Below are 12,319 nucleotides of genomic sequence, written 5' to 3'. Positions count from 1 at the left end.
ACATCGATGTTACTTTAGACTGTGCTTCTATAAAGATAAGCTGAGAATGAAGGCAGCTTTTACATTCGCTGTTTCTATCTGTGTCTTCACAATGGAGTGAATTTTAGTGCAAGAAGGTGGAAAAGGTGTGCGTTTAGAAGTATTTGTTTCATAGACCAGGAGAGAGGAAGTGAGGCAAAGAGATTTTGAAAGATAATTCCAAAGGCATAGTGGCTTCAAGACTCGGTTAAAAGTGATGGGAAGGAAGGAGTGAAGAAAGAGCAAAATACCAAACACAGTATAGAAAACAGGATTCCATGATAGGGTTCCCAGTTCATCTTTAACTCGATTCTCCCACTGTGCTGCTTTGTCGCCAGACCAAAATTCTAATCTGTCCCTGTCCTGTCTAGCTTCAATACATACATTTCTGCTGTGAATGGTCAGGAATTGCAAAAGACGCACCTGCTTCTGTATTTTACTTTGGTGTGTTAACAGCTATGCGCGTATAGGAAAAAAATAAAAAACAAATATAGGAAAGAGAAACTAAGTCAACCGCGACTTTCAGATTAGTTTGACTCAAGCAAGGTATGACCCATTAAACATGAACACAGGCATTGCTTCCCAGTCTAGAATACTGCTAAGTATAAATATTGGAGCTATCCACTCCAACGAACCTGGATTTATTATTGAGAAATCATTTTTTCCATTTTATACAAAATCTAAGTTCAGGAGAAAAGAAATTGACCTTTCAGCCCAATGCTACTTTCACTACAGCACCTCAATATATTATTGCAGTATAACTTTTCAGTCACAAACACCTAGCAAGCTATCTGATTATACATTATTTCACTGAAAAATATCTTGTACATACAACACAATAGCACAACCATTATGAAGTTGATACTGCTATCAAGAAAGATTGAAAAGTTGCAGGTTTTGTTCTCTCGAGTTGAGACAATTGAGAGGGGATGTGAGAGATTCAAGATCATAAAAGGGCTTGACAGGATGGATGTTGATAGGTTGTTTCCACTTGGTGGTGAGGCTAAAACGAGAAGGTATAAATCTAAGATACCAGTAGAGAGCTAACAGGAAGTTTAGGAGAAACTTTTTCACGCAGAGACAGGTGAGAATGTGGAAGCTGTGGTTGAAACAAAAAACTCAATGCATCTAAGAGAATAAGAAAGCCTATATAAGAGACAAGGGAACAGGGTTCTGATGAAGGGTTATGAACCTGAAATGTTGACTCATTTTCCTTTCTCCATAGATGCTGCCTGAACTGCTGAGTATTCCCAGCGACTTCTGTTTTTGTTTCAGATTTCCAGCATCTGCAGTATTTTGCATTTGTTAAAAGTCTTAAAATTGGTGCATTTCTCCATTTTACAATTCACACGATAGAATTTTTAAACAATATTCAGAGAGCAAGGACCAGGTCAATGTCAAGTGTTCCTTGAGTTTCATTAGTGAAGGATCTATTCTGTTTCAGAGCAATATCCTGCTCCACCTCCTTTTCCTTCATAATTCTTTGTCAGAGATGAATCCTCAGATAAGATGAATTTTTGTACTGTGACCATGAATGCACTCAGAAAGGCAGCTATCAGAATGGCTTAAAATCTCTGAACTGAATTCTACTCAGTTTCCAGAGATGACATACTTGAACAAAGAGCCAGTCCAGTCTATTAACGTTCAAGATCACTTTGCTCTTAAAATAGAGCCTTTGGTGTCTCAACATATTACAGAATTTCCATTGCTGTTTCAGTTGAAAGCACATATTATTTCACTTAGCCAATTTCAATAATTGCTAAAACCCTTTATTTTCTCCTTTCCCACTGTTCCATTTACATCATGCCAGACACCTCTTGTGAGAAGACAATCTGCTCCAAACCGCTGCTAATAGGCATTTTTAGCTGATTACCTGGAGGCATTCAAGAGCAGCTCAGTGATACCACTCTAGCTCAGCAATGGATTTTCTCTGCTCCATGTGTCCTCCACACCCACCACTCCCCTCCCAGGGACACAGGGACATGGGCAGAGGAAAATCGAGTCAGGCTCTGCCAGGGGAGATCAAACCACACCTCTCCTCTTCGTGACACTAATTAATGTTGAGTTAACATGCCATCGTATTGAACTGTTGTATCTTAAAGCACTGTAGGCTTTGGCTGAGATGCTCCATGGCATAGAAGCTTCTCCCTACATACGTACATATATTCTTTTTGTTGCTATTAGCTGCAGTTTCCAGGTACAGTAGGAATCATAAGTGAACACGATTTTATGTTCAACTCACAGGATAGGGAATACAATAATGGGGGAAAAACATGACATATTATCATCAGTAATACTGTCACATGTCCCATTACCCCCACCCACTTGAATTGTCCAATTTAAGAAAGAGGGTGTTCACTGTGTGATTCTGGTGTGGAGATATGTGGAGAAAAGGTGGGTGGGATTGGTCACTCTTTCCTCTCGATAATGTCTGGTCAATCCAGTTTACCTCTGAACCTGTTTGTATCATTCTGTCTGTATCTATTTGCTAGAGGTGGGTGATGTACACAAGCAGTAATGTACTTTGTGGAATAGTGCAGAGGGAGGCGGGTACATCCCTGGTATCTCATGGGATTCTTGAGCAGATTGGCTGCAGTTTGCCAATATCCAATCTTTACGGCTCAGATAAACAAAAATCCTTGAAAGCTGATTCCACTCAGAGCAGCTATTCTTAGCATTGGGAGTGAATCCATGGAACACACAAGGGATGGCAAGAAGCTATTCTTTAGTTCAAATGGCTTACACACGGTTATACACGCCACCGCGTGTATATTCTTATTTTTAACTGCAGTTGACGGTTACATCCCTGCCTAATGAAATGTCCCTGGCTAATGACTAAAATGCATCATTCAAACGCAGGTGCATTCTGTACTCAACAATAGATTGCTCACCATCAGGAGCACACATTGCAAGAAAGAAATGGTGGGTCTGTATATGTATGAAGTATCCACAAAATACACAACTTTGATCTTCCACTCATTTCCTGTTTTGCAGAATGACCATTTATATGGTTAATGCATCCGACACAAAGAAAACACTGTTATGTGCTTAGAACGTGCCCCGTCAAGGTAATTAAACATGCAGCTCAATTCACTCTCTCAGTGAGAGACCGTGTGAGTCGACAAAAAGAACACAGGCACAAGACAGGTAGTTGCAGCTGTACAAACAAGTCTGCAGTTATAAAGTTGTAAACAATTAATATACAGCAAATTGATCTATCCACACAGAATCTGAGAAGTGCAATTTTACAAATGATAGCTAGAGCATACATGCATTTTCCAAACATTATTCATTTTTTCTTATCAAATTGTGTTTCGACACCTTTTTAAAGCTCACTTTTCAATACATTTTCTGCTCCCATAGCTCTTTCTTCATATCATTCATCTCTCTGTCTCTGTCTCTCTCTCTCAGACCATAAGCTAGAAGGTATAATGTGGCAATCTGCCATCAGACTGGATTTTTGTAGCTTAAAGCACTTTTGGTTGCGGCATTTTCCAATAAAATAAATAAAGAATCCTTGCATTTGGTTCAGTGCCTTTCACGTTAGCAGAGCATCTAAAAGCACTTTACAAAGTGTGGTGACTATTTTGAGGGTGAACATGACAGCCAATTTGCCCACAGCGATGTCCCACAAACAGCCATGAAGTGAATGACTAATTTTATTTGGGGGATTGTTGGCCAGGACACCAGGAGAAACTCTCTTCGCTTTTCAAAAAGTGTTACGGGATCTTTAATGTCCATCTGAACTGGCAGATGGGAACTCAAATAGAGATTACTATGCTTAAATTGGTTACTACCAATTTGACTGTAGTGCAATCACTACACCTGACAGTAAAACCTGTGAAATGTTTGAGAGCTCTTCTTAATGTGAAAGGCCCTATATAAAATGCAAAGATTATTATTAAAATAATAAAAATCGTTGAAAGAGAAACCAAAATTATTTGTCGCCATATTGAGAGGAATAACAACAAACCGTACGGTCAAGTAGCATTCACAGCAGGTGGGAAAAGCTGCCCTTTGTGTATGGATTTTAAATCCTTTGCTCATAAAATGGTGAGTTATTTAATGTGCAGTCGTAAAAATGAGATTTCAAGCGCTGGATAAGAGTAACAAACAGTGTTCCTTTGATTTAAATCATGTTCATTTTGTCATTCATATTTTGAACTAACCAAATTGAACCATTAAAATGGACTCAATCACTGGTCATCACGTAAATTCACAAGAATCTTTTCAGGCTGCTATCCCCATTTTTCAGACTCCATAACTCCATAAAAAGAATAAGGTAGAGATAATTTGGTACAAAATCAAGTTCATGTCATAAGCCGTATCTAACATTCTTTCTAAACCTTCTGCTACATAGTGTTTACTAAAATAAAATTACTGCTGGAATATTTGGAGGATTTTCTGGACAGTTTCCCAGATAAGTAAAGATTCACATCAGTGCTTCCTCTTTGGACAGAATGTGGAAATTTGAATAGCGTTAAAAAGATTGCAACAATCTTGTAACATTCATCACTTTGCTCCCATTCCTACAAGTGACTCTGTTGCATCTTTGCTTTAACCCATATTGCTTTAATACGGGGGTGGGACAATATGGGAACAGTCCCAAATAATCAGAAGCACAAAACTTCCAATTTCCAAAGAAAGCAAACCCTTATCTGCAAAGCATTTAAGGAGTATTTCTTTTATAAGGCCAAAAATGTTTTGCTCCAACATAAACACTTTTGAGAGCTCTCATTGTAACTGAATGTCCCAGCATTGTTTTGTTCTTAGTGCCTGTAAATTCTGTCTATGTGCTTTTAATTCTCAGCAATCGGCACTCCACATCAGAACTCTATTCTAAGTTGAAAGGCATGAGCAGAATTTTAGTTAGAACAGTTCAAATCCTCACTTGGAAAATAATCCGTAAACTCTGGCCTAGTGTTTCTAATAACAACAATAATCCTTGCCTTTCACATCGGGCACACATCACGAAGCGCTTCACAGGGTTTATTTTATTTTCTCCCTAAACTGTGCACTTGTTCTTATTCACAACCAACATATTGCTGAAGAGAAAGATACTTTTTTCCCAAATAGACCATAAACATTTGCAGCACAGAAAAAGGTCATTTGGCCAATCGTGTCTGTGTTGGTTCTTTTAAATAGCAATCCTTTCAGTACCATTTAGTTTACTTATTTTTTTATATATTTATCTATCTTGAAAGCTTATATGGATTCTGCATCATCCACTGCTCCTGACAGAGCATTCCATATCCTAACTACACTGTGAAAAATATCCCCCTAACCTCATTTGCTTCTTTGCTAACTATCTTAAATCAATGTCCTCTAGCCACTGATTCAGTAGAAACATTTCTCCCTATTGATTCTATCAAAACCCCTCATAAGCTTAAAGGCTTCTATCGGGTCCAATGATGGGTGCTGTAATATTCATCACCAATGATAATACACTGATGGTTTTAGTGTGAATACTCCCTCCCCTTCAAATTTGGTTCAATGGTCTGACCTGAAGTTTCGGACTAATGCCACTGCTGTTGCAGCTCAGGGAATGCGATACTTCAACACCATTGCATGGGAAACCAGCCTAACTTCAATAATAATACTTGTCATAAACTCTGTTCCCTAGGTGTGCGCAAGCTCTACCTGACCTGACTGTTGCTCAGTTCGGGTAACTGCATGGATGATATTAATGCTACTGGATTGAATACTTTCTCACAGAGAAGTCACAATTCTGGTCTAATTCCAAGGCTGTTGTAATAATGAAGACTTAATCAGTCGGTGATTTTCAACTGAATTTTAATTAACAGAGTTCACAGATATTCACAGAGAAGGTGGATTTTACAGCGCTGCTTTGATACAGAAGCTTGAACAAAAAAGAATAACCATTAGAAGCGGAAGTGATGCTATTTCCTCTTTGTTAACTTCCACAATAATCTTTGCATTTGGTATAGCGTCTTTCACATCAGGAAGACATCCCAAATTGCTTCACGGGATTTACTATGAAGTGGCATGACTATTTGTGGGCGAACGCGGCAGAACAGCAGTGTCCCACGATCAGCCATGGAGTGAGTGACCAATTTTATTTGGAGGATTGTTGGCTAGGACACTGGGAGAAACTTCCTCCTCTTTTTGAATATTGCCATGGGTTCTTTAAAATCCACCTTGGTATAATGCCTTATCGGAAGGATGGAACCTCCAACCATGCAGCACACACCCCTGCACTACAATGGATTGTCAGCTTAGACTATACAAGTTTGAAATCCGAGGTGGAGTTTGAATCGGCAATCTTATGACTCAAAGGTGAGAGTATACCAACTGAGCAAGGCTGACACAAAACAGGATGGTTGTTGATACTGTTGCTCAAGTACATTTCTGCAGCCGGGGATCAAATAAAATATCAGCATATGTTTGTTGTCTCAACGTAATGAATCAAGCTAACAACAACAACAAGATTACATTTGTATAGTGCCTTTCACGTATACAGACATTACAATTTCTTATCCAATTTAATGCAACAAGGCACTCACAACAGAGATCAATTCTCCAGTGGATCCATTGCCTAATGTGAAAATGTTCATTAATCAATTACAGCTGCAGTGTACTTTCTGCATCCAGTCAGCTCCTAGATTGATAATGTACTATGACAAGTTAGTTCAGTTGTGTCGTATTATTCCTTAATACTTATCTAAAAATACACTCCTTTAATTTCTGGAAATTAATGCCAATTATCGTAGTCACTGAATAAATTAATTTGGCGTAGGTTTTTTTTTAACATTTTCGAATCTGTTTGAAGCAAAAACAAAGGCCTCGGGGGAAACAAAAACCTGACCAGTGTTAAGAATGTAACAAAACATAACACCAGAGAAGACTATTCGGCCCATGAAGCTCATTTCTTCTAAATAAAATGAAGTTGAAATTGTGGCGATTCATAACGTTAATAATGTTTCTTCAATGTTTTATATTCTTTATATTTGACTTGGGTTTCAATATTTGAGGAACTAGTTCACCTCTATTCCCATTTTTGTGAGCCAATCTTGAGTTTTCTTATTGCTCCAGCAGTAGAGTATAGGACTTTGATGGAAGGGAGTGCTGTTTAAGACCAGCCTCGATTGACATTCTGATTTTTTATCGACCTCAGTTCGAGAGAGTTGGTCCAGTTTTCAAATCAAGTCACGTAATGAAACATGTAAGCCAACACAGCAGAGGGACTTGATGTATTTGCTAACCAACAGCGAAACTGAAGACAGCTCTAGACACGTCTTCAGTTTCCTAACTAAAGGAGGATGTGGGCAGGAGGTAAGGTAGCACTGGTCAGCCTATGAGGATGGGAAAGTGAAGTTGTTGCACAAAGAAGTATGATTGTTAAATCGCATTTCAAAAAAGCTAGTATTTTCAATCATACACATTGGCGAAGCTCCTTCCCTTCTCAAAATAAGGCAAAATATTAGACACAATGGATCAAAAGACTTCCTATGCTTTGTATTATACGGTCAATTGACTTTACAGTATATTCTATGAAGCGCTTTGAGACGTCTAGAAGATGTGAAAAGCGCTATTTCAAATGCAAGGATTATTATTATTGGTGTTATTATTATTATTATTGTATAAAAAGCTAAGCATCTTGATTAAGTCTTCCACGCCCACTCAGGGGTCCCCATGCCTTGGCACTCATCAGACCATGTTTAAACACTTTGGGATTAGGTAGGTATGGTGCGTCCCTTTAGAGAGTGCACACTCCAAGTGGAAACTATATAATTGTGGAACTCTCAGTAGTTTACCCACAAAATATGGTCACACCACTTTACAGTATATGCCGTGAAGCGTTTTGAGACATTTCAATGACATCATAAGATGCTATATCAAAAGCAAGGATTATCATTATTAATATTATAGTTTAGTTTGGATACAGTTAAGTATGGTGATAGGTTTTCAAATGAGTTAAATACCCAGCTGACGAAAAAACATGAAGTCTTGATCCTGATGTGGGAGCGAAGAGCTGTGGGTGAGTCTGCAAAGTTTATAAAACTTTGGGGAGGGGTGTCATATGTAGCTCCTTTAATCCATGTCATAGGACTATTTCTCCCTGATGGTTGGCCAAAAATGAACTACACATAGAACGACTGGAGAAGACCAATAAGAATGACAAGAGACACATTACATAACCTTATAGCTGGGAAGGAACTATTCAAGCATATGTATTTAATACAAATATAAACACCAGGCTGAATGCTATGTTGCTGACATGTCACCACAGTATTTGCATATCAAATGAAAGCATATGTCATTTTGAAGGTAGCAGCAGAGCTACAGTAAATAAAGAGTTTGGGATCTTTGCAAACCACATTGATAATAATTCATTTTTAAACTTTTATCATAATTAGTGAATTTTCACTCCTTCAAGACATGTATTTGTTTTCATTTATGTAAGGGCTACAAAAAAATTGCCATCCAAATCTATAAAAAGTGGTGGGTTTCAATCCAGAATTAGAGCAATGCACCAGACCAAAGAATATCTTGAAATAATTCTCAATCTAAATTAAAACAATTAAAAGGTGAAAGAGCCCATTTTAACTACAGGTTTAATGTTACTTAGAGTACACTGACATACAAAGCATACATATGTCAGCATTCATTATGAAAGGATTAGAGTATAAGAGTAGGGAAGTCTTGCTGCAACTGTATAGGGCCCTGGTGAGACCACACCTGGAATACTGGTCTCCTTATTTAAAGAAGGATGTACTTGCCTTGGAGGGGGTGCAGCGTAGATTTACTAGGTTAGTACCAGGGATGAAGGGGATGAGTTACGAGGATAGGCTGACCAATTTGGGCCTATATTCTCTAGAATATGGAAGAATTAGAGGGGATCTTATAGAAATCTATAAGATCATCAAAGGGCATGATAGAGAAGATAGTGGGAGATTGTTTCCCCTGGTTGGAGAAACTAAAACTAAGGGTCACCACCTTAAAATCAGAGGCCAGTCCTTTCACACTGAGTTGAGGAAGAACTTCTTCACTCAAAGGGTGGTGAATGTATGGAACTCACTATCCCAAAGGGCTGTTGACGCTGAGTCCTTGAACATATTCAAGACTGAGATAGATAGATTTCTTATTGCAAAAGGGATTAAGGGATATGGGGATAGGGCAGGGTTAGGTTATTAGCTGGAGTTAGATTAGAAGATCAGCCATGATTGAATGGCGGGGCAGGCTCGAAGGGCCGAATGGCCTATTCCTGCTCCTACATGTTATGTTATACCCCATAAGAGTTATGAAGCAGAAAGGCCGAGAGACCATCAAGCTTGCTCCAGGGAGACGTCTCCCCCAATCCCCACATGAGCTAATTAACATTGAGAAATGGTGACATTTCTGTTATAATTGTTGACTGGCTTCAGGTCGTGCGGTTTGGGAAAATCTTTAACTCAACTGTGAAGAACAAGAATTCATGCTGCTTTGCCAGATAGTGGCCTAAATGTAAACATAATAGTAACAATGTTAAGTTAAATTTCAGTTCCAGTGACTCATATGGAATTTTCCATTTCATATATCCTTGTGTACTCTCTAAGGAGATAGTTACCTATAGTGGAGTCCCATTATAAACTGGTAGTCTAACTCCATAAGTACATAGTATGTTAAAGAGAGCAGGCTGGCTTTGCATATGCGCAGTGAATGAAATGAACAGTATCCCAATGTAGTAATTATTACTAGTGCAATTGTCACATCACATATCACATTATTCATCTTATTCTATTTAAAATGAGTACATGCAGCATGAATGAAATCAACACTTTGAAACTGAGATAATCCATAATTATGTTTTTATATACCCAACACTGAGCATATTGCATCTCTTCTTAGCTGAAGTTGCTGCACTGAGATGAACAGTTTCAGAACCCCCCATCGAACAAAAGTGGAAACCAGCAATTTATTTGTTTTACAAACCATTTCACAGAAAGCATTAATTGAACTTGCACTACCTCAAACAAAACCAAATCTGTGGTTGACCAAGACCATGGTATCCAATTTACTTCAACTTGCTTCAAATAATGACTATCCATCTTAGTTTGGAGGCTCACATTAGTTTCATCTTAGTTTGGATGTGTTCTGATCCAAGTATTGTAATTTATTGTAATTCTGTCACCAATTAAAATGTTCCCAAATATTAAAGGATATTTCTTTTTCAATGACTGTGAATCCTGCATCACAAATATTCCTGCTATCACTTCTCACTCATTCTGAAATCTCACCTGGGCCATAGGATGAAGCAGACTGGGAATAGAAAGACAGCACCGAGAACACTTCACAGGACTTGATACTAATTTGTCTTTAGTACTTCAGTACATATATCAATAATAATAATCCTTGCGTTTGATATAGCGCCTTATCACGTCGTTGAGGACGTCTCAAAGCGCTTCACAGAATATACTGTAAAGTGAATTGACTGTATATTTTGTGGGTGAAATGCGGCAGCTAATTGCGCACAGCAGTGTCCCACAACAGTCGTGGATTGAAGTAACCAATTTATTATTATTTTTTTGAAGGAATTATTTCTCCCGGAAAAGCGATCCACCAATCGACTAACAACCAGGTTCCTACTTTCTGCTCAGTAAACAGAGGCGTGTGGAGTAAGGAAACTTGCCCAACATTTCGCCCTGTTGGGATACGAACCCAGGTCTCTCGCTTGTGAGATGAGTGCACTAACCACTGAGCTACAAGAGTCCACAAATTCTTGCATTTGATATAGCATCTTTCACATCAGGAAGATGTCTCAAAGGAATTCACAGGATTTACAGTAAAGTGTGGTGACTGTGTATTTTGTAGGCAAACACGACAGCCAATTTCCCAAAGCAATGTCCCACAAACAGTCATGAAGTGAATGACCAATTTTTTTGCAGGGATTATTGGTCAGGACACTGGACAAAATGCCCTTTTTTGAATAGTGTTAGTGGATCTTTAATGTCCACCTAAACACAGGGAGATGGAACTTGGTTCAACATTTCTTTCGAAGGACGGCAGCTCTGACAATTTACTCTCCAAACCAAACCACCAAGAATGCCACATGTATATGGTTTCTATTTGTCTGGTAAGGAGAATGCACTTGGAAAATTATGTGCATTCCTTCATTATGAATGTCCGGGGAACCTAGTAAATTCACCTTAATTCCACGCTGCCCCTCTGACAGGTCACAACGACAGCACAATTAATAAAACCTCCCAGATTAATTAGGTACTTGAGTTTGTTTTGCTATTTCCCTCCAAATTTTGTCTGAGAAGCTGCAGAGAACCATTAAATATTCGGCTTTAAATTTCTACTGCTTCAAAAATTTTACTCAAAACCGTTGAGATTACCAAACCAGGAAAGATATTATCACTCAGGCCAGAATTTTTTTTTACACACACACTTCTTTTCGCCCCACACATCTAACTTTGCAAAAATTACACATGATAAGTCTTCAAGGCTAAATCAAAATAGTGTAGATTACCTTTTCTTTGTCCTCTCACCCAGCTGCTCTTGAAGGTATAAGCCACACCACACCTCTCTGGGAAGGTTCAGGTTTTTTTACGCTTAGAGCGCAATAGGAATGAGTTGCGACATTCTTCATTGCAGAGTTCAAGAGTTCAGTTAACCCTTTAATGATCCTGATTACTCAATGCTCATCGTCTTTGCTATTTCAATTAATTTGTAGAAAAAGGTTGAAAAGTAGCCTAGAGCCCCAAAGGGCAGAACTAAGCTTGATGCTAAACTCTGATCCCGTTGAAGCTGAGTCCATAATAGCATTTAAAACGGAAATTTGAGAAATACTTCAGGAAAAATATCATGGATATGGGGAAAGAACTAGGTATTAGAGTTGATATCTCTATTGAGGGAGCAAACAGCAGCATAGATAGAATAGGTTTAATGGTCTCCTTCTGTGCTGTAAATGTCCTGTGCTTCTCTGATTTTACAATCCAACTGTTGTATTTGTACTAGTTCTCCACAGTTGGGATTAGCTTTTATTTCAAACCACCTAGCTTACGTGTTGCTGAAAATCACATGAAAATCTGTCAAACCTATCACTGGGCAACTGACTCCAGCATGCCAGTTTATGCTACTGTCAGGCCCCTTGTGATGCTGCAGTATCTTGATCGTGCTGTGAGCCAAAGCACAGAGGTTTCCACAAGACTGCCGTATTGCTTTATCTAGAGCAGCTTCTAATCTGTTTACTCTTGTGACACTTGCCTCAGCACCTGGGTGACCCTGATGTTTGCCGGATATTTGATTGAAGTTTTGATAAACAAACACTGTAGCGATGATTTGGCTCCACTGTGGG

General features: G+C 38.7%; 1 protein-coding gene across 1 annotated transcript in view; it reads right to left on the bottom strand.

The window, feature by feature from the left end:
* gab2 (GRB2-associated binding protein 2) overlaps window positions 1-11,545 on the bottom strand; it is an 82,643-nt gene extending 71,098 nt beyond the window's left edge. The window contains exon 1 of the mRNA XM_042334297.1: window positions 11,492-11,545. The gene's annotated coding sequence lies outside the window, so the exon portion shown is untranslated. The remainder of the gene's footprint in view (window positions 1-11,491) is intronic.
* Window positions 11,546-12,319: the final 774 nt, after the last annotated feature.

This window comes from Callorhinchus milii, unplaced genomic scaffold (assembly GCF_018977255.1).
Source record: "Callorhinchus milii isolate IMCB2004 unplaced genomic scaffold, IMCB_Cmil_1.0 Scaffold4, whole genome shotgun sequence".
Lineage (NCBI taxonomy): Eukaryota > Metazoa > Chordata > Chondrichthyes > Chimaeriformes > Callorhinchidae > Callorhinchus > Callorhinchus milii.
The sequence above is the reverse complement of the archived record's forward strand: the minus strand, read 5'-3'. Positions and strand labels throughout refer to the sequence as shown.